The sequence below is a fragment of the Carassius auratus genome, chromosome 15 (genome assembly GCF_003368295.1).
Source record: "Carassius auratus strain Wakin chromosome 15, ASM336829v1, whole genome shotgun sequence".
In the NCBI taxonomy this organism is placed as follows: Eukaryota; Metazoa; Chordata; class Actinopteri; order Cypriniformes; family Cyprinidae; genus Carassius; species Carassius auratus.
Genome location: NC_039257.1, coordinates 24,544,423 through 24,563,152, shown reverse-complemented (window position 1 = coordinate 24,563,152; position 18,730 = coordinate 24,544,423). Strand labels below are relative to the sequence as shown.

General features: G+C 36.5%; 1 protein-coding gene and 1 long non-coding RNA gene across 4 annotated transcripts in view; one reads left to right on the top strand and one right to left on the bottom strand.

The window, feature by feature from the left end:
* Nucleotides 1-18,730, bottom strand: part of LOC113115415 (tyrosine-protein kinase receptor UFO-like) — a 1,029,470-nt gene that overhangs the window by 80,120 nt on the left and 930,620 nt on the right. The gene's annotated exons all lie outside the window — the stretch shown is intronic.
* Nucleotides 12,377-18,730, top strand: part of LOC113115449 (uncharacterized) — a 52,132-nt gene continuing 45,778 nt past the window's right edge. For both annotated transcript variants that reach the window (XR_003293885.1, XR_003293886.1), the window contains exon 1: nucleotides 12,377-12,514. This is a non-coding gene — a long non-coding RNA (uncharacterized LOC113115449). The remainder of the gene's footprint in view (nucleotides 12,515-18,730) is intronic.

Sequence of the window (18,730 nt, the reverse complement as noted above, 5' to 3'; positions counted from 1 at the left end):
TCTGAGATTTCACAACATTAGGTTTCCCCAAAGTCAGAGCTCATGTGTGAAAATTGCAACGATTGTTGGTGTAACCTTTGAAGAAATGATTGTGTTCTGTCCATTGAGAGCGTTGTGTTGTGGGAATTGAATCCATGGCTGGCTGCTCATCCACCGTCAGCTCCGTTTATTTCATCCTATTCAAAGTTATGTGTGGCGGGCGGCTGCCTCCTTTTCAAGCCTCTGCTATTGGAAACTAATATAAAATGAATTGGTCTCTCTTTCCTGCTATCCATCCCCCATTTAAGCCCTTCTTGAAGTTCTTCCAAATTGCGTTTTAAATGCCAATTAGGAGGTTGAATGTAGTAAAATAAAAGCCAGTGCGAGTAGAATGGCCTCACCTTCTGGCTGACCAGGCTTCTGAGAGCACATGCCGAATCTTTGGCTCCGAGCACGACTTTGAAAGAAAATATCCTGCCTAATGAACACATTAATTAGAACCATAACTATTTATAAGATGATAATTAGAAACGAAGCGAGGTAAACTGGGCTCTTCCTGCAATTAATGGTGGATTAATTACGGGCCGTAATTAAGTGGCGTTTTGAAATGCGTTAAGGTGAAGTACAGAGGCACGCAATGGCTTTGTGATCATTGGCATAATTATTCGCTGGCCGTTTGAGCCGTGCTCACTCTGAGCCCACTAATCAGCATCATTGTGTCGTTATATGTGCACTTAAAAAGACTCGCCACTGCAATAACTGCCTAATTATTTCTAATTGGCAGTCCCAAACGCAGTCTCTGCATTGATTGTACGAGCCACTATTTAGCGGATCTGCAGGACCGATTGCTTTGAGAGGAGCAAGGACTGAAATGTGTGAATTACTAACCTGAAGAGAAATGTAGGCAGGGCTTTTTTACTGTATACAAATATAGTGCCTGGGAAACCATGTAGTGCTAAAAAATAAACCGTCCAGATTATCAGTGAGTCATTTTCTGCAGCAGTCTGATCAGATAGTCAAAGGAGTTTGAAAACTTTTTTTGCCTACTATGCATTTATACACATTACATTGCATCACAGAAAGCTGCAAATCTAATGTTTTCGGTGAATGTTTTAAGAAAGGACAGGGAAGAGGAAAGTGATGCTCTTTCATTTTCAACATTTAATCTTTTGTTGCAATGCACTCTTGTCGTACACATCCATTGACAAATGAGAATCTCGTTGTGCTGTGAAATCAGAATAAAATCATGAAGGATATACATGCATGCATATAACTTTCCCGTCCTTTATGTTGATTCTTTTCCAGCATACAAAAAATAGAGTTTGTGGAACCAAAGCTTGGTGCAGTGTTTCAGTTGTTGGTATTGCAGGTTGGTATCTTTGCAAAATTATAGTTAGATAGTTATCTATTTGTGTTTTAAAATGCATTTATTTTCATTCTTGGACAGATTCTTTAGACAGATTAATTAAAATAACCAAAGAAACACAAACACTGAACTTACCACAGACTTGGCATAATTAAATTATTATTTAAATAATACACTTACTGGGATTAATCTCATTTCATCTCATTTTCAACGTTATTTAATTTTTTTTGTATTTTACATGAATGCAAAAAAAAAATCAAATGACTTAAGTTAAATGTTGCATAATCTTGTATGACCTGCTTAACATATGTTGTTTGTTTGTTTGTTTGAGTTTAATTATATTCTTACATTCTTCCATAATGATTTTGCTTTTATAGCTCAATGTATGTTTGTTTAATTCTCTGTGTGAGTAGACTGTCCTTTGGGATTCATTTATGTTTATCGTTTCCTGAATGTTGTCATGAGGCCTTTGTTTATTAATGATTGACTAAATTCATAGATAAATATGCATCACTCCAGGGAACTGCAATGGACTTCATTAGGAATTAATTTAAATGTAAATTAACAGAAGTTTCTGTGTTGCACATTATAGACAACATTGTTAGTATCAGTTAAAGTCTTTAAATATGTAGTTTAGTGTTTCATGAACCTTTGATTCCAAACTACTTCAGTGCCATTGACCACACTTTGATTCCGGGAGGAATTTACCCAGAATACTGGACACTACATCTACATAAAGAAAATATGTGATGCAGCTTGTTTATTATACATAAGCTCTGTATGATGCTTATCAAATATATATATATATATATATATATATATATATATATATATATATATATATATATATATATATATATATAAAAAGAAGTAAGATTATATATAAACATCTACAATGTACTAAAATGGAATAAAGTTATACTTTAGTTTGGTGAAATCATTCTAGAACCGGAATAAAACAAAAACAGCAGACAGGCTGAATTTCACTCTTTTACAGAAGGTGGCACTTTTGGAACAGAGTTGGAAAATAATTTCATAGAAAGCAATGTGAATGATGCTTAGTGGCACGGCAAGTTTTTTTTTTTTTTTTTGTCAGCTGCATTTAAATCACATCTGAAGGGTCCCACTCTGTGCAGCACATAGCCTCACATGTCAAAACAAACAGCACAAGGTGTCAGTGATTTCCACCTCTAGAGGTCTTTCTCATACTGTATAATGACCTTCTCAGCAACTCCAGCAATGGACGCAATCCGGAAAACTATTGGCATGGATTTTTGCCCATAGCCAAATGTTCCAGCAATCAACTATCGGTGCCGATTAATCGGCAAAATGATACATCGGTTGATCTCTAATTACAATGGTTTGTCTTGTGAATTTTCCTCTCGAGTTGAAATTTTTGAACTCGTGCGGAAGACATGATTGAGGCGAATATTGCACTTTAATGGCAGACGCATCGCACATTTCATGTCATTCCCATCGCCTAGCGTGAATTAGCCTCTATTCGCATCTATGCATTGACTTTGTATGTAATCTAATCGTGTACATAATTACATTCACGTTTGGCGTGAACACACCATAACACTATTGTTTTCAAAAATGTAAACTTTGAAACCTGTTTTGAAGTTTTTCAATTTTTCTTTCTAAATTATGTGAAAATCATCTTGTTTACTCACTCACAGAAAAAAATAAGACACTTTTTGTTGGTAAAAGTCAACTATCATGAATATCATTGTGATTTACACCTGAGAAGACAAAGCCCTGCATAATGAGCTGCATAATGAGCCTCTCATTCAGCTGTGTCACTGAGAGGAAAGAGTTCCAAGAAAGAATGTAAGGACAAAATAAATGTATATAATTGTATGTTTTTAGTTTATTTAGAATATATTTAATTATCCCACAACATAATTTAATATCCACTTGGGGGAGCAGTTAAACAGTTTATTAGGAACAATCAAAGCTGACTTTCAAACTGAATTGTTTTGCATCATTACTCCAGTCACACAATCCTTCAGAAATCCTTTTGACAATCTTAATTTCTACAACGACAACAACATAACTTGAAGAACAGTCTGGCTGCGTTGTCTTCTGTTATGTGGTGTATTCAAGCCGCACGCTTCAGTTTGAAACATTAAAATCTGAATAGAGTGTTCAGCGCGGGGTCACATTAGAAGATAATGAAGGGAGACATGAAAAACGGACATCGCAGTATTCATGTAGTTACAGTTCATTTTAATGACGTGTTTGTAAAAGAAGATCAGCGCAAAGGCTGCAGACAGCGCACCTTGTTTGTTATCTTTATTTTATAAGTGCACAACATTTTTGTTGTTATGTCTGTATAAAAAAAGTAGACCCTTTACAGATTCGATTGATGTATTGCTCTTATCTGTACGATTAAAACTGAAAGTATAATTTAAGTTTTTTTCGGGGTTATCAGGAGTAAATGACTCATAACGCGTAAACGTGTTAATCAACCTCAGAGGGTTAAAGGAAAAGAGGAAAAGGAAAAGAGTGATTAGCAAAGACATTTAATATAGTTCAATCATGAAGCTGTGAGTTCCTGTGTGGCTCTCTTCTGCGTTCAAGCTGGCTTCAGTTGGAGGAGGGTGCTGAGGAGTTCAGGAGATCCACTGATCTGTAGAAGTGCTCATGTCTTGCTTCAGAGCCACCTTACTGCCACGCATCTGCCATCACCCTCTCTCCTCAAAAACACTTTAGCAAATTGTGCTATAATCAAGTTCACAGTGATCCTGCACCTCGGACAAAAGTCTGGATGTGGATCCAGTTACAGGCTCCATATTCAAGCACAAGGAAGACAGAGGGAACACAAATAAAACTTAAAGCTGAATTATGTGCTTCTTGACTGAAACTGTGACACCCCCTTGGAAAATAATGAAACACTTTCCTAATACTTGCAAGTCATTTTTCTGAAACGTGTAACAGAGAAGTCCTGCGCCAAAATATGGCTCCAAACCTCATAAGTCAACCCTTTCTTACCAATAAAAAATAAATCAAACTGCTGTCACTTTTAGTACTGTGCAACAGTACATAAACCATTGACAAGAGTTTTTATTTTTCATCTGTGAGAAGAATAACAATTCAATGTGCTGTGCTACCATACTAATTAATCAGTAAAGGCTGGTATATTTGTGGACATCTTTCTTGGGAATTATTTCTCTATTGCTGAAATATAGCTTCTGGTTTAACTGTAGAGACTTTTCACAAGAGGCATTGTTTCAGATGGAATAAACGTTTACCTGGGAACAGCTATTTAGGTATTTATTTCATGCTTTCTTAGCCCATTACTGTTCCCGGTTTCTGCCAAAGAGTAAGAAAAATAAATAAGTAATTGTGACATTTTATCTTACATTTCAGTTTTTTTTCTTGCAGTTGGGAGTTTACATCTCTCAATTATGACTTTTTTCACAATGGCAAGTTTATATCTTGCAATTTTTATTTTATTTTTTTTTGTAATTCTGTAATTCTGACTTTTCTTAGAAATTTGAAGTATAAAGTCAAAATTGTGAGTTACAAGGTCCAATCCTGAGGAAAAAGACTTTTCTTATAGTTGTACATTTAAATCTTGCAATTCTGACTGTTTTGTTGTTGCAATAATTAGTTTACATATCTGTCAATTCTGACTTTTTTTCAGTAGCTAGTTTATATCTCACAATTTTGAATTTTGAGAGCAATTGTAAATTAAAATGTCCAAATTTGAGCAAAAACTATTTTAATTTTCAGACTCAATTTTAACTGAAAACTGAGAGTGTATATTACTGAATTCTGAAAACTCAGAGTTGCAGCAAAGTCAGAATTGTGAAATAAAAAGTCACATTCACCTTATTCAGTGGTGGAACTGGCCTTCCATGATGTCTTGCATTTGATAAGAAATCCAATTTCCCATATTAGTTTTGTCTACCATTCACTACTTTATCTTGATGCATTACTGGTCCATTATTGTTTTCTAGTTTTTTAGTACTCTTTAGTAAGGAGAAATGGAGGTAAGCAGTATAAGACACACAGGTCACCCTGTCTCTGTCATGGCCTCATTATGTGCCTGAGCTGTGATTAGACACAACAGATGCATCAGACACGTGGTTTCAAACTAGTGATCCTATGGTTTGTACATGATCAGACATCTCTTTTCTGACACTATTATCAAATATAAGATTTCCCTTTTGCTCTGAAAGCAGATTCTGCACAGGTATTGGTGGGTTTTGTGTGGCTGCTATTTCAGATGCTCGTTTAGTGTTTAATTAAGTGTGGTTTTTCCTTCAGCAGGGGAATGAGCGTCTGCTCTCTGTCTCAGCGCTGTCTCTGTGCTCTAGTTTTATGACTGGCCCACTTAGTCTCAGTATTTATGCCTTTTCTAGTGTGAGTGCTTAAATTGAAACGTAACCCTCCACATTTAAACAATAAAAGTCTTCAAGGGCCGACCTTCAGATCTACCGTCACTTCATAAATACCTTATCATAAAAAGAACAGAAAACCATCATGAGAAGAACACCTAGTAATTAAAAACACATGCCTGCGACATTATTTCAAAATACACTCTTCTTTTGCCCCAAAAAGAACCTTTATATGAAGAAAAGGAAAATAGTCATTGCTAATGATTTATATTTGACTTTTATGAATATTTGTCAAAATGAGGAGAAAAAGCTGATTTATTTTTTAGTACAAATCTGTAATGTACCACATCTTTCAGAAGTGTCTCTTGGACAGGAGCAGTCGCTCATATGATTGTGTGTGTGTTGACAGTGGTGAGTTAGCACCTATTGACTTTCTGACCTTTCACTTCTCTTTGACCTCTGCTTGCAGTGACCTCTGAGCCACCAGTAGAGACGTAATACAGTCTCAGTGCTAGTTAGATAGCGGCGTCTAGGGTGTCAGTATTCCTGTGGAGTGATGGCGGTCGCATATGCTGCCTCACATATATTTCTATCCCTGAACTTCTGAAAGTGTGGATCAGAGCGTCATGTGGGACCTTTGAACTCCACTAAGTGGCACAGTCTTGTAAGTGTGGGTGGCCCAAGTGTGAGCTGATTTCCTCTCGTCTCAGGTTACGTCTGTATTGTGATGTGAACTCGCAATTGCAAAAAAAAAAAAAAAAAAAAAATGTGTTACGAGATATATGCACTCATTCCATGTTTGGTGCAAAATACATTTGCACTCAAAAAATGCATGAACAAAAAATGCAAAACTCCTTATTTTCTGCTTGTTAGTAGTCAGGAAGTTGTTAAGTTTAGGTATGGAGTGGATTAATGGATCTAAAATATGGTCTTACAGACTAAAACATTAATATGTGCTTTATAAGTGCTAATAAACAACCAATATGTAAATAATGTGCATGCTTGTTAATAGTGTTAATAGTAAAAGTGTTACCAAATCTGTTTCCCCAGAAGATGCTCTTTCAAAGAGATACATTTGCAAAAACCATTTTGCATTGTAGTGTGGACTGAGACTTTATTTTAAGGAGCATTTCTCGCTACTGACTAGCATGTACCGTGTTGGCTGTTTATTAGCATTCAAAAGCATGTATTCTGCATGATCATATTTTAAACTCTTATCCACCCCATACCTGTACTTAACCACAACCTTACAGAATATAGATAAATAAAAAGCACAGCAACTACACTGGTCTCATCCAAGATTTGTATGTTTTTTTAAACCATGCATTCTTCAACAAAATACAAACGACCAGAATCTTTGGGGTTGCAGTTGTATTAAAACATTGGATTACAGTGCTATTAATTAATAGTAACTTGGTGTGATAAATTGTGGTGTGTGTGAACATGCGCAGACAGAAACAGCTTGGGAAATGTTCTCATCAGCTCTGGTAATTAGAGGAATCTCATAAATTACACTTGTGTGGCATTGCATTTAAAGAGCACTCAGAACATCCTGAATAGTTAACATTTTTCATTACGTGGAAACGCCTGGGAACAAGAAGGAACAGCTGTTTGGAGCTGTAGGAAACCCACGTCGCTCATTCGAGGTGAACTTCAGTGCTCTGGAATAAAAATAGTGAGGACTTGTGTCACGCTAATTAGGCAAAAGCTGTTTGTTGCTTCTTTCCATCAGAGTTTTTCTTCATGAGTCGACTAGAAGTTGCTAATATGTTTTTTCTTTCACTTGTAGTCTGTTTCTTTCTCCACTGTAACTCCACTTTTACAGTTTACTGTACGCAGTGCATTTAACCTGTGATCACTAAAGATTCTCACTGCTTACCAATCAGACCTGGGACTGCTGCTTGTTTTTAATTATTACTCAATGATGAAAGGTTGGATTGAATATTATCACTGTGGTTAGTGGTTCTCCGCTTCACCTGCAGAGGACAGAGTTTCATCTCTATACTCCTCCACACATATCCATCTCATCATTTCTAATTCTTAAAAGCAACAGTTCAGCTGTGAGTGTTGTCAGTTTGCTGGAGATGAAATTCATGTTATGTGTAGGTTGCACAATAATGCTGCAGCAGACAGACACCTGATGAAACTGTCAGCTCAGGACACTCAATAATTGTAGTTATTTACTCACCTTTATATACAAACACTTATGTTTTCACTGCAATGTTTTACTTTTGAATTCAGAAGTATTTTGTCTCGCATCACAGAGTGCAAAAACAAGGGCAGGGATTTAGAAGTGAGAACTGAAGTTTTTTTAATCAAACATCTGTATAATAAATGAGTGTATTTACTGCCTGACTGCATTACAGCATGTGTGTGTGTGTGTGTGTGTGTGTGTGAATGAGACGAGGAGAGAGCAGAAGAAGAGAGAAAGCGCCGCGGCAGGAATAAATAATCATTTGTCCAGGTTAGGATTCCAGCGGTGTATCTTACGTCTGTTAGTTGCACTAGTGCTATCAGTCGCCGCCATTAATATCCAATTTCATATGAAGCAAGAAACCTTGTTTAGCAGGAATAAAATATGGTCAGATAACAGCAGGACACCATCCTGCTCACATAATTACCCAAACACGGCGCGGGGAGGGATCAGATCCGCGGCTGGGCAGGGGGCATCGGCGATAAGCGCCCGCCGCGCTCCCACACACTGGTAATTACTTTATTGATAATTTGCCGGGAAAATTGCCTGAGCCAATCGTTGCTGCTAGATTTAATGGATTGGAGAGAAAAAAACATTAGAAAAAAGCACCTTTCAAAAGGATTTAAATATGTGTAGGCCATAGGGGAAGGCTTTTCCTCCGGTGATAATAGCTGAAAGTCATGTGAGACGGTCCACTCTTGGCATGATGCTGCTGGACGCATGTGTGCTTGTGGCAGGGGATGTTATCTGGCCACCCCGCATTCACACATTTACCCCTCGCCTTAAATGAGGTCATGATTCTCTGAGGGTAAGGCCTTGGTAATGAAATTGACATTTAGCAGCCGCACCACAGTCTATTAACTACAATAAATTTAATTTGCAACAGGCCCAGAAGTGAGCTGGTCTGCGGAAAGAGAGGAAGAGATGAAAAACCGTCGGGCTGATGGTGCTGGTGTTTATTACATGCGCCTGGCCACAAGTACATTTGCTAAAATAAGACCGCTCTTGTGTTCTCTCGTGTAACTATAACTGCTTTTGCTCCACCTGCTAAACCATCAGATAAAACGCTGAAAAAAAGTGCAGCAGATTTAGTGTTTTTCCAGACTCGGTTTTTTTTGCTTCTAGACCCCGTCTCTAATTTGTTAAAACTGATGAAACAAGGTTAACTACATCCTTCATAACAAGGTTTTTGGCAGCTTTCCCGATGCTGAGAGTTGTTAAAGCAATGGTTCACCCAAAAATGAAAATGATTTACTCAGCGTCATCGCGTCACAAACCTGTATGACTTGTGATCACCATATCTTGCACCAAAATGCTTTTGGCGTTCTTCAAAATATTTTCTGTTTTCTACAAAAGAAAGAATGATGCCGGTTTTCACTTTCACTATCCCTGAGCAATACACATTAGTGCAGGATTATGATGACATTTTAGCACAACAGTTACGAATCTTCCCTGAATTGACTTTACAATGCATGGGCCAAGATATTGTGCTGGAATAACGACTGCAGACTCAGGCTTTCAGTCTGTGCAGTGAAACTAGGAAGATGCATCTTGTACAATTTTGTACTGTTAAATACAAAGCATTGCATGTTTTAAAACTATTATATTCTGAACAAAGAGTTAAATTAACATAAAAACATATGAAATTTGTGCCATCATTTTCACCGTTCTAAACAATGGTTCTGCCGTGACGTTTTATCAAAAGCTAGTGTAATTATTTATCAAGAATACAACCGTGTCAATGAAGAGCATGCTTGAGATGAAAAACAGACCAGACAAAAACATTCAACTTGTGAGTAAAATACCTTTATTTCAAACCAGGCTGCAAGTGTTTTTTTTATTTATTTATTTTTATATATTTTGCAACAGCATTGCATTTGGTGTATTTAGGATAATGGAAAAGTGTTTTTTATTTAATGTGTTTTAATAATAATAATAAAACTCCAAATCCATTTCTGTTTACTTGATCATCATTAATGTTGGAGTGTTAAATGTGTGTTGGTGTAGCTTTGTCTTTGTCTTGCAGATTTTATGCTATATTGACATGATTTTAGGGTCAAATTGGTGTGATTATTTGGTCATATGACAGACTTGTATATTTTGATATGGCTCCTGATTTGGCATGGCGTGTAAAACCTAGTCTTGTTTGGTTTTTAATGGACTAAAGAAATGTGTGAAAGTGTGAAAAGTGAGAGTTTATGTCCTACAAAAAACAATTCTAAAGTAAAAGAACAATCTTTTATTATTATTATTGCAAATAGAATCAGTACAGACGTGTGTGTGTGTGTGTGTGTGAGAGAGAGTATGTGAGAGTGTGTGTGTGTGTGGCTCTGGAGTCTTTGCTGAGTAAAATCCTTTAATCCTGCTCTCTGTATTCTGTGGCTGTCTGGAGGATCGATACAGCATGTGTCCAGTCATAGCCAGCTCCTCCCTAATAGCCTCTTCATACAGCCAATAGTGTGTGACACAATGATCGATCATGAAAACAGCGATTAGTCAGGATCTGACTTTACAAATTCAGTAACAACTCTACACATGCACTTCAGAAAGTGGAATTTTGGGTAACACTTTATAATAACTGCATGCTTTTAATCATTAGTTAAGAATTAGGAAACAGTTAATTAATCATTTATAAAGCATTAATAAACATTTATAAGCAGTTTATAAATACAGATATAAATGCTTTATACCTGATTTAAAAGCATATCTATAATGTGTTTAATAATTGTTTTTTCATACTTTATTAATGATCAATTTATCATTTCTAAATTAAGTATAGCATTATTTACACACCAGTTATTAAGGAGTTGTCAGTGGTTCATAAGATCACTTAGAAATTGTAAGTAAATGATTAATAAACTATTTAAATGTGCATTCATACATCTTTTTTTTCAGACATATAGTAATAGTTACTTATAGTGTTAATAAATGGTTTATTAACATGTATTTCTACTGTAATTCAGGTAGTTATAAAACATATGTAGTTGTTAGTTAACTATTTTTGTGAGCTCATCTAAAGTGAGGACTATCTATGCCTTTTACAAGTGAGATTTAAAGGCTGTTAATATTTCTATGTTCTGTATCACTGTGTTGTGTTTGTTTCTGTTGTTTGTTTAGAAGATAACTGAGCCTTTAAATATCCTTTATAAATGCTTTACAAGGCATAACTAGTCCTCACTTTAGATGAGCTCACATAAATAGTTAACTGACCACTACTAAATGCTTTATAACTACCTGAATTTACTACATTTCTTGTGATCTTATGAATCCACTGAACTGGAAGAAAATATTATGCATATTACTAGCATATTGCCATTTATTAGGAATTATAAAGCACATATTAATACCTTATTCAGCATGAGCATATTTTAGATCCCTTAATCCTTAAATCCATTCCCATTAGGAGCTCATTGAGATAAAAGAAATAATAAATAGGTGAAAATCTGTCCCCAAACTTTGTAACCGGTCTGTAATAATGAATGTGGGAGACACTGAAAGACGTCTGTGTGATGTGTGTCCCTGTAATATAGAGCTGATTTCAGCTTTACTGCCCTTGTTGGGATAATAGATCCCTGTTATTTAGGTTAAATGTGTACAGTTATTACACTATACTTTGTGTTATATCACCCAGGCATTAAATTACATTAAGTTAGCACTGTTATGTGAGTGTTTCTAACACAACATCTGTGGGAGTGACAGCAAATTTGATATCTATCTTTTTTTTGCCTCTTTTTTTAAAGCTGTAGAATTTTTTTCTTTTGCTATTGGTGCCAAAAATGATATTTTTGTTGTAGTTTCCATTCACAGCAAATATGACGACTTCTGTGAACCTTGGAAATGTAAAAAAAAAAAAAGGTTGATGGCTGTAGAATCAGTTTCTGTGACTTTCACCACGCCAGTGTTGATTTAGAGACCCAAAATCAAGAGATTTGTTTGTATAATACACGTCTGTGTATATATAAATAAACAAACATACAATTCTGAAAATGTGGTAACACTTTAAAAAAGGTAACACCTATTTTTTGCTTATTAGCATGCATATTACTAGATTATTAGCCATGTATTAGTGTTAATTAAGAACATATTAATGACTTATTACCCTTGACCTTATTCTACATCCCTAATCTTACCCAATATCTAAACCTAACAACTACCTTACTAACTATTAATAAGCAGAAAATTAAGAGTTTATTGAGAGAAATGTCATAGTTAACAGTTAACAAGTGTTACCTATTCCAAAGTGTTTCCGAAAATATTTACATGTATATACATTTATATCTAAATATATTTAATACATAAACATAACATATTTTTCATAAATAGATACATGCAATTTGGATGCGATTAATTGTTTGATGGCACTAATAATAATCTCTCTTTTGCATGCTCAAGCCAACCCCTACTTGGGACTGGTTTTGCTTTTTCAGGTTATTTCGATGTTTTCTCAGTTTGAGTGTAATGTTTGGGTTGTGTGTGTGTTTGTTGGAGGTCTCGCTCGCGTCACCGAAGGTCTCGCAGTCGCAGCAGAGATCGCGATCGTGGCCAGCGCCGAACCCGAGACCGAGACCGGACACGGGACAGAGCTAAAGACAAAGAGAAGGACAAACCCAAAGACAAAGACAAACAAAGGTAATACTTTCTTTTTGTGACATTTTCAGTTTCTAGTTTTCTCTAGCACAGCACACACACACTCCCAGACTGCAGCGAGCCATCAATACACCCGTCCCACGTCTCATGTGTAGGAAATCTTATAGTTTGGATTCAGCTGAGAGTTCAGCTCAATCTTGAGGTAGGCCTCATCCATCGCGGCTGATATCTGCCCTTCAAACTCAGTGTATACACCGTCCCGCAGGGCGTCTAATGCGTTTGCTCCTCTCTCCCCGTCTTGATTTATGCCCCAGTGTAATATGCGTGAGCAAGAGCTAACCTCATTTCCATCCAGCTCTCAAACCCTTCCTCGACTCCTGAGATCGAGACGAAGCGCTCTCCGTTCCCCTCGCAGTGACAGCAGTCAGCAAAACTAGCTTACAACACGGAAACGGCAGTAATTACGCCCAATCTGTTCAAGATGTTGTTGATCTGGACAGATATCTGACGTTCTGATGTTTGGACGGCTCTGGAAATGTTTCCAAATAAAGGTACACATCTGACTAAGTGAGGGCAGTAATTATTAGACGTGACATTCATCATTAGGTGTAATAATTAGTCCGTGAGCGTTGATTGGCTGTGAAGTAAGCCGCTAATGAGAGCAAAGTAACATGTCCATAAACAACCTCTAGAGAGAAATGGACTGCTTGCACAACTATTTCCGTGTTCGACTCAATTACAGCATTAATTGCATCTACACACAGACAGTTACTCATGAGAACCTATTATTATTATTATTACTTCATTTTAGGGCTCTGTGTTAGCAGGAATCATATTAAACCTACTGAAATGTGCCTGTAAATATGTTTTCTTTTCCAAATGTGCATAATTTAGGTCACACTTTATTTTGGGGACCAATTTTTACTATTAATAAGTATTAACTATTGCTTCTGTAAACTCCAATTTGCTGCTTATTAATAGTTATTATAAATGAATGAATGAATAGATAATAGATAGTAAGTTAGGTAACTAGTTAGTTAGTTATCTTTTAATAATTAACCAAGATTTTGGTTATGTTGCCCACCCTAAACTTGACCAGTGTTTCAGTGTTAAATAAGGCCACCACATGAGTTTGGACAATCTTATATCATTTTATGCTTAAGAAGAGAAAAAAATAACATCTCTGTAAAATATTTGGGAAATAGGGACAGCTTTCATTATGAACTGACTCTCATGATATCTAAACCTGTATGTCATTTTGACCTGGAGAGGATGTTCTTTCTCCTGAAAATGCACGTTAATGTTATTGCTGAAGCGTACGGTCTATGCTTACCCAGGATGCATGCACACACACACACACACACTCACACACATGCACGCACACACACATGTTTACATACACGTACGGTGTCTGTTCCTCAGGTGATCTGGAAATAACTGGACAAGACACAACTGAATTGAATTGAGTAAAAGTGTTTCTAACAAAGAACTGGTGATGAATGTAACCGTGAACACAGAGTCTGATCCCCAGACACTGTTAGTGTGTGTGTGTGTGTGTGTGTGTGTGTGTGTGTGTATTTAGTGTCTCTGTGTCCTGAGGGAGTCAATAGATGTAATTGTGTCTGTAATTAGGGGATGTGGCTGGCATGACATTAACATAATGGAGGGACGAACACAAATGAGCAAACACAGGGGCCGTTATCTTAAAGACTTTAGACCCTCGGGAGTTCAGTCTCCAGTAACTCACACACACACTTTCACCAGCGTCTCGACTTATGACTCATGTCAGAGACGCTTTATTGTCATTTCTGGAGGGAACATAGGATGGTGTGTGTTCTGTGTGCAATTTGAGATCTTTGACCATTGTGTCATCTCACTTTCTTTTACAGTCTCACACGTTTTGCTCAGGTCTCCCTGATGCTTCAGACAGGCACAAGCCTTATTTGGATGGTGTTTGTATTATAGTATATTACAGCTTTTATAATAATTACCAAAGTAATAATCCTTCAACTTGACGTGTCTGAACTGACGTTGGTCAGTGACACCAGAAAAAAAGACTCAGAACTTATTGCAGGCTGTTGAATATGGAGACACAGAGTTGAACGGACACTATAGGCTAAAATCAAATGCAAATAATGTTGTCATTGTTTATAATATTTTATTTACATCTCTTATGCATTTCAGATTTGTGAAATCGTCTCTAAATATGATTGATGCATGCAATAGCCATGACAGTACAGACTTATACATTGTTAAAGAACAAAACAAACAGAAGAGTCTAAATAAATGCTGTTCGTTGATCAAAAAGTAAGGAAACAAAGTATCATGGTTTCCACAAAAACATGAAGCAGCAGCATAATGCAGATGAGCAGCGTGAAACTCTTTCCACATTCAGGAGCACAGCAGCATCTGCGGATCTTCCCGGAAATACTCATCCTAATCTTTCTGTTAGGTGACAGTGTTAACCCATAGATGAGTCACCATAATCCTGAACCAGTCGAAATTGGCCAAATCCAGATGAATTCAGATGTCTGTGGAGCCTGTGTTCTAGTGTTTTTTATACTCTGTAATTAAATAAAGCACAACATTAAAGGGAAAAGCTAGCGCATTAATAATTGTTTGCATAGCATACAACCAGACATGGACTCAAGTGGTTCAGAGAACAAAAACAATTGAAAAGTTGGGTTTTCTGTCTGTGAAAGCACCCACAAAATAGTCAATGATAGTGAAAGATTTGGTGATTAATATAGCATAACAAGAAATTCATAAGCTGTTTTTTGTAGGCTGGTCATTTTTTGACCAAGGACACCACAAAAGTGGGAGAAAAGTCCCAAAAAGTAATCAAAGTAAAAAATGTTTAAAAAAAAGGTCCACTGTTAACATTAACTGGCATTTTCAGGAAAAAGAAAATCCTTTCTGGGTCAAAGTGATCAGGACGCAACGTGATGTTTTTGGGCTTGATTTAAGCAGAGCATTTTTTGGTGAACTGATGCCTTTTTAAATATTGTTTATGTTTGGCGTACCTTTACTTCCAGCAGATGATTGTGATTAGATCGAGCCTGGTTTCTGCTCAGTAATGGATCAGCAGTATAGTGTGAGTCTCTATTAATCAGTGCTGCTTAATTATGACAACAATCATAACATATCCCTTGATATTGTAGTCAGGATTATTCATGTTGATCAATAGAATTTACTTTAAAATACTTTTTTTTTGTGGTAACTGCATGCAATTGAGCAATTTCACAGAAAGAGCCGTTTCACGATTATTGCTCAGTTTGCAGTGAGTGAAAAATCCATGTTGTGTATGTAGCACGATGCAGATGATCATAAACAGGCAATAATCAATATAATGACAGTGGTTTAAAGTTCTGAAAGGGTGAAAACAACATGACTAATGAGGATTATGGTAATAATGAATCACACATCCATCAATCACTCTTACAGTGAAGACGCTTGGGGACAGAAGCACATTAAAGCTCTACCCTGCTGCTTCCGGTTGGCTATTCTTCTTGAATGGCCTTCTCTCTCTTTTTGTTCCTGGGTTTTGTTGTGGTTTGTTAACCTGCTGTATGCACTCTGACACACACACATTTGAAGAGCTTCATGAGTGATTTGAATCCACGCTGCAGATCGTGTGTGTGTGTGTGTGTGTGTGTGTGTGTGTGTGTGTGTGTGTGGGGATCAAAGGGGAAGCAGCGTGGCGGGGCGCTTACAGACCCACGTGTGGTGTTGTTTTCATGAAAGATTGATCAGACCTGGAGGATGACAGCAGGCTTCTCCACACCCAGCACAATGTGTTTCCATGCAAAATTTATTGAAAAAGACGAGACATTGTAAAGCAATCTTGTTGCCCATTAAGGCAAAAGCAGTTATTGTGCTCTGTGTGTGTGTGTGCGTGTGTGTGTGTGTGTGTGCCTACTTAATCATATTTTAATTTATTTGTGGATGTTTTGTTCCCAGATGTGAGCTAAATCTGACACCTCTTTTGGGGAATGTCTTAGTTTTTGGAAAATGGTATAAAAATAAAGTGAATATGTATATTTTAAAATCATTATTATTGTAAAAATGCAGACTGTTTTATATAGCAATCCGGTAAAAATATTCGTAACTCATTTAAATGAAAAGACAGCAAAAGTGCTACCCAAAAAATCCCCCCAAAGTCCCAGTGATGCATTATCTTTACACACATCATATGATTATCTTTCATAAACAGTTTATATACATTTCAAATAGGTTTTGTCTCTTTTTATTTTTGGTATCAGTAATGTACATTAGCATGTGTATTTTTTATTTACTGTAATTTACTTGATGAATTTTTATACATCAGCACGATGAAGTTAAGTTCTCTTGGTTAATATGAGTTTTAATCATTTCTTGATTGAAGTATAGGGCTTCAACAATTTATCCTATATATATATATACACTAATCCAACTATGATAAATTGTTAATTTATTTCGAAAATTAATCATACTGAGTTACACGTATTCTGTATATTAATATACACATACAACTGCTTTATAGCAGAAAATTAAGTTACAATTCTAACCGAAAACAACACTGACACTGTTTTTTAATGGTAAATACTGTAAAGCTGCTTGATTTAAAACATTCAATTATATAAACAGATGTGATGTGACTTGACTGTAGCTAGTAAAGACATATCTACGTCAATATGATCAGATGCTTTCTTAACTGCTGTTTTCCACACTATCATGTGTGTTGTGTTTTTTTTTTGTTATTTTGTTATTGATAGGAAAGCATGCAGCATATATTTACATATTCATCTAAATGTCACTCTCAGCAGCGTTGGGATGTCGTTAACAGTAAAAAAAAAAAAAAAAAAAAACTAACATATCGAACTCATTTTTAAGCAAAAGTTAGTATATTGGGGTATATTGAGTCTTTACACACGACAGCATTATTTGTTTGTAAATCTTTAAATTAGATCATATGAGATCAAATTATTTTTATTTGGAAAACATTATTTTCTGTGTTGTGAGATGTTAACTTGCAATGTAAAAAAAAATCTACTTGCAATTTTAAGAAGAAAAGGAGGTTTTTCTGAGAGAAAAATTAGCCATAGCAAGAAAAAAAGTCAAAATTGTAAGATGAAAGTTGCAATAACCTTTTTTAATTATTGTTATTTTTACTTTTTTACATTTTGTGTCAGAAACAAACTTCCGTATCAGTGATACTGAATGTTTCCAAAAAGAGGCCTCTTAAGCCCAAAGTAAACATCCCTTTTTACACATACGTGAAGGACAGCGTACAGTGCAAGTGATGTGAATTTAATCATCAGAATAGTTTGCGCACCATCCGCACATGCGCATCAAATTATTTTCGCAGTAATCAGTTGTTCCACAGGGTGGCGACACTGTCCCAGGCCATTGTTTCTCAGTAGAATATGAAATTAAAGAATGGCACAACAACAACTACAGTAAATAGCGGAGACTGCATCAACAACAGACGCTCTTCCTCGCAAGCGCTTGTGAGCGAGAGGTTATTAGCCCAGTTTTGGTTTAAAAGAGTAAAAAAATATCTGTCATTGGTCATAACTTAACGGGGAAAAATAGAGCAGTCACTGGACATGGATGAAGTTTTCTAGAGAGCATGTGTCGACTGCCTGCATTCGTGCATAACATCAAATTAAGGATACTATGAAAGGCTATGTGTTCGACTGTACACATATGTTAGCGTATGCGTACATAATCTAAATATAGTTTGGGCTTTATATGGGAACATAATTACTGACTTGAATATTAATGCTGCTAACTTTTTTTTATTTAAAAGACCTCACATCTGAGTTTTGATTGTTGCATTTACAAAATCTTGAAATGCTGTTTAGTGTGTCTGATATGGGGATGGACATTAGCTGCCCCAGCTCTGTGTGTGTGTGTGTGTGTGTGAGGACTGCTCTGGCCACCGCTAATCACAATGGAAACACCCCATGTGAGCGAAGGGAAGCTGGAACAATCCACTTACTGGCCTCTGTAATCTGGTTAAGCATTAGGAGGCAGTTAAAGCGCACACACACGCCTGGAGCCGCTGGGAGGACGGGCACACTTCGTCAAAGCTTTCCCAGCTTTTAACATGTTAAGCATTTTCTGATTATGTTCACAATTCTTGTTTTACTGCCTTGTGGGGGTTTATTAGTTTAGTTTAATCATAACCACAATCACAGTCACTCGCACACACAGAGATCCGGCCCTGGAGCATGATGACGGTGCTCCGGCAAAACCAAATGAAATCCCACAATC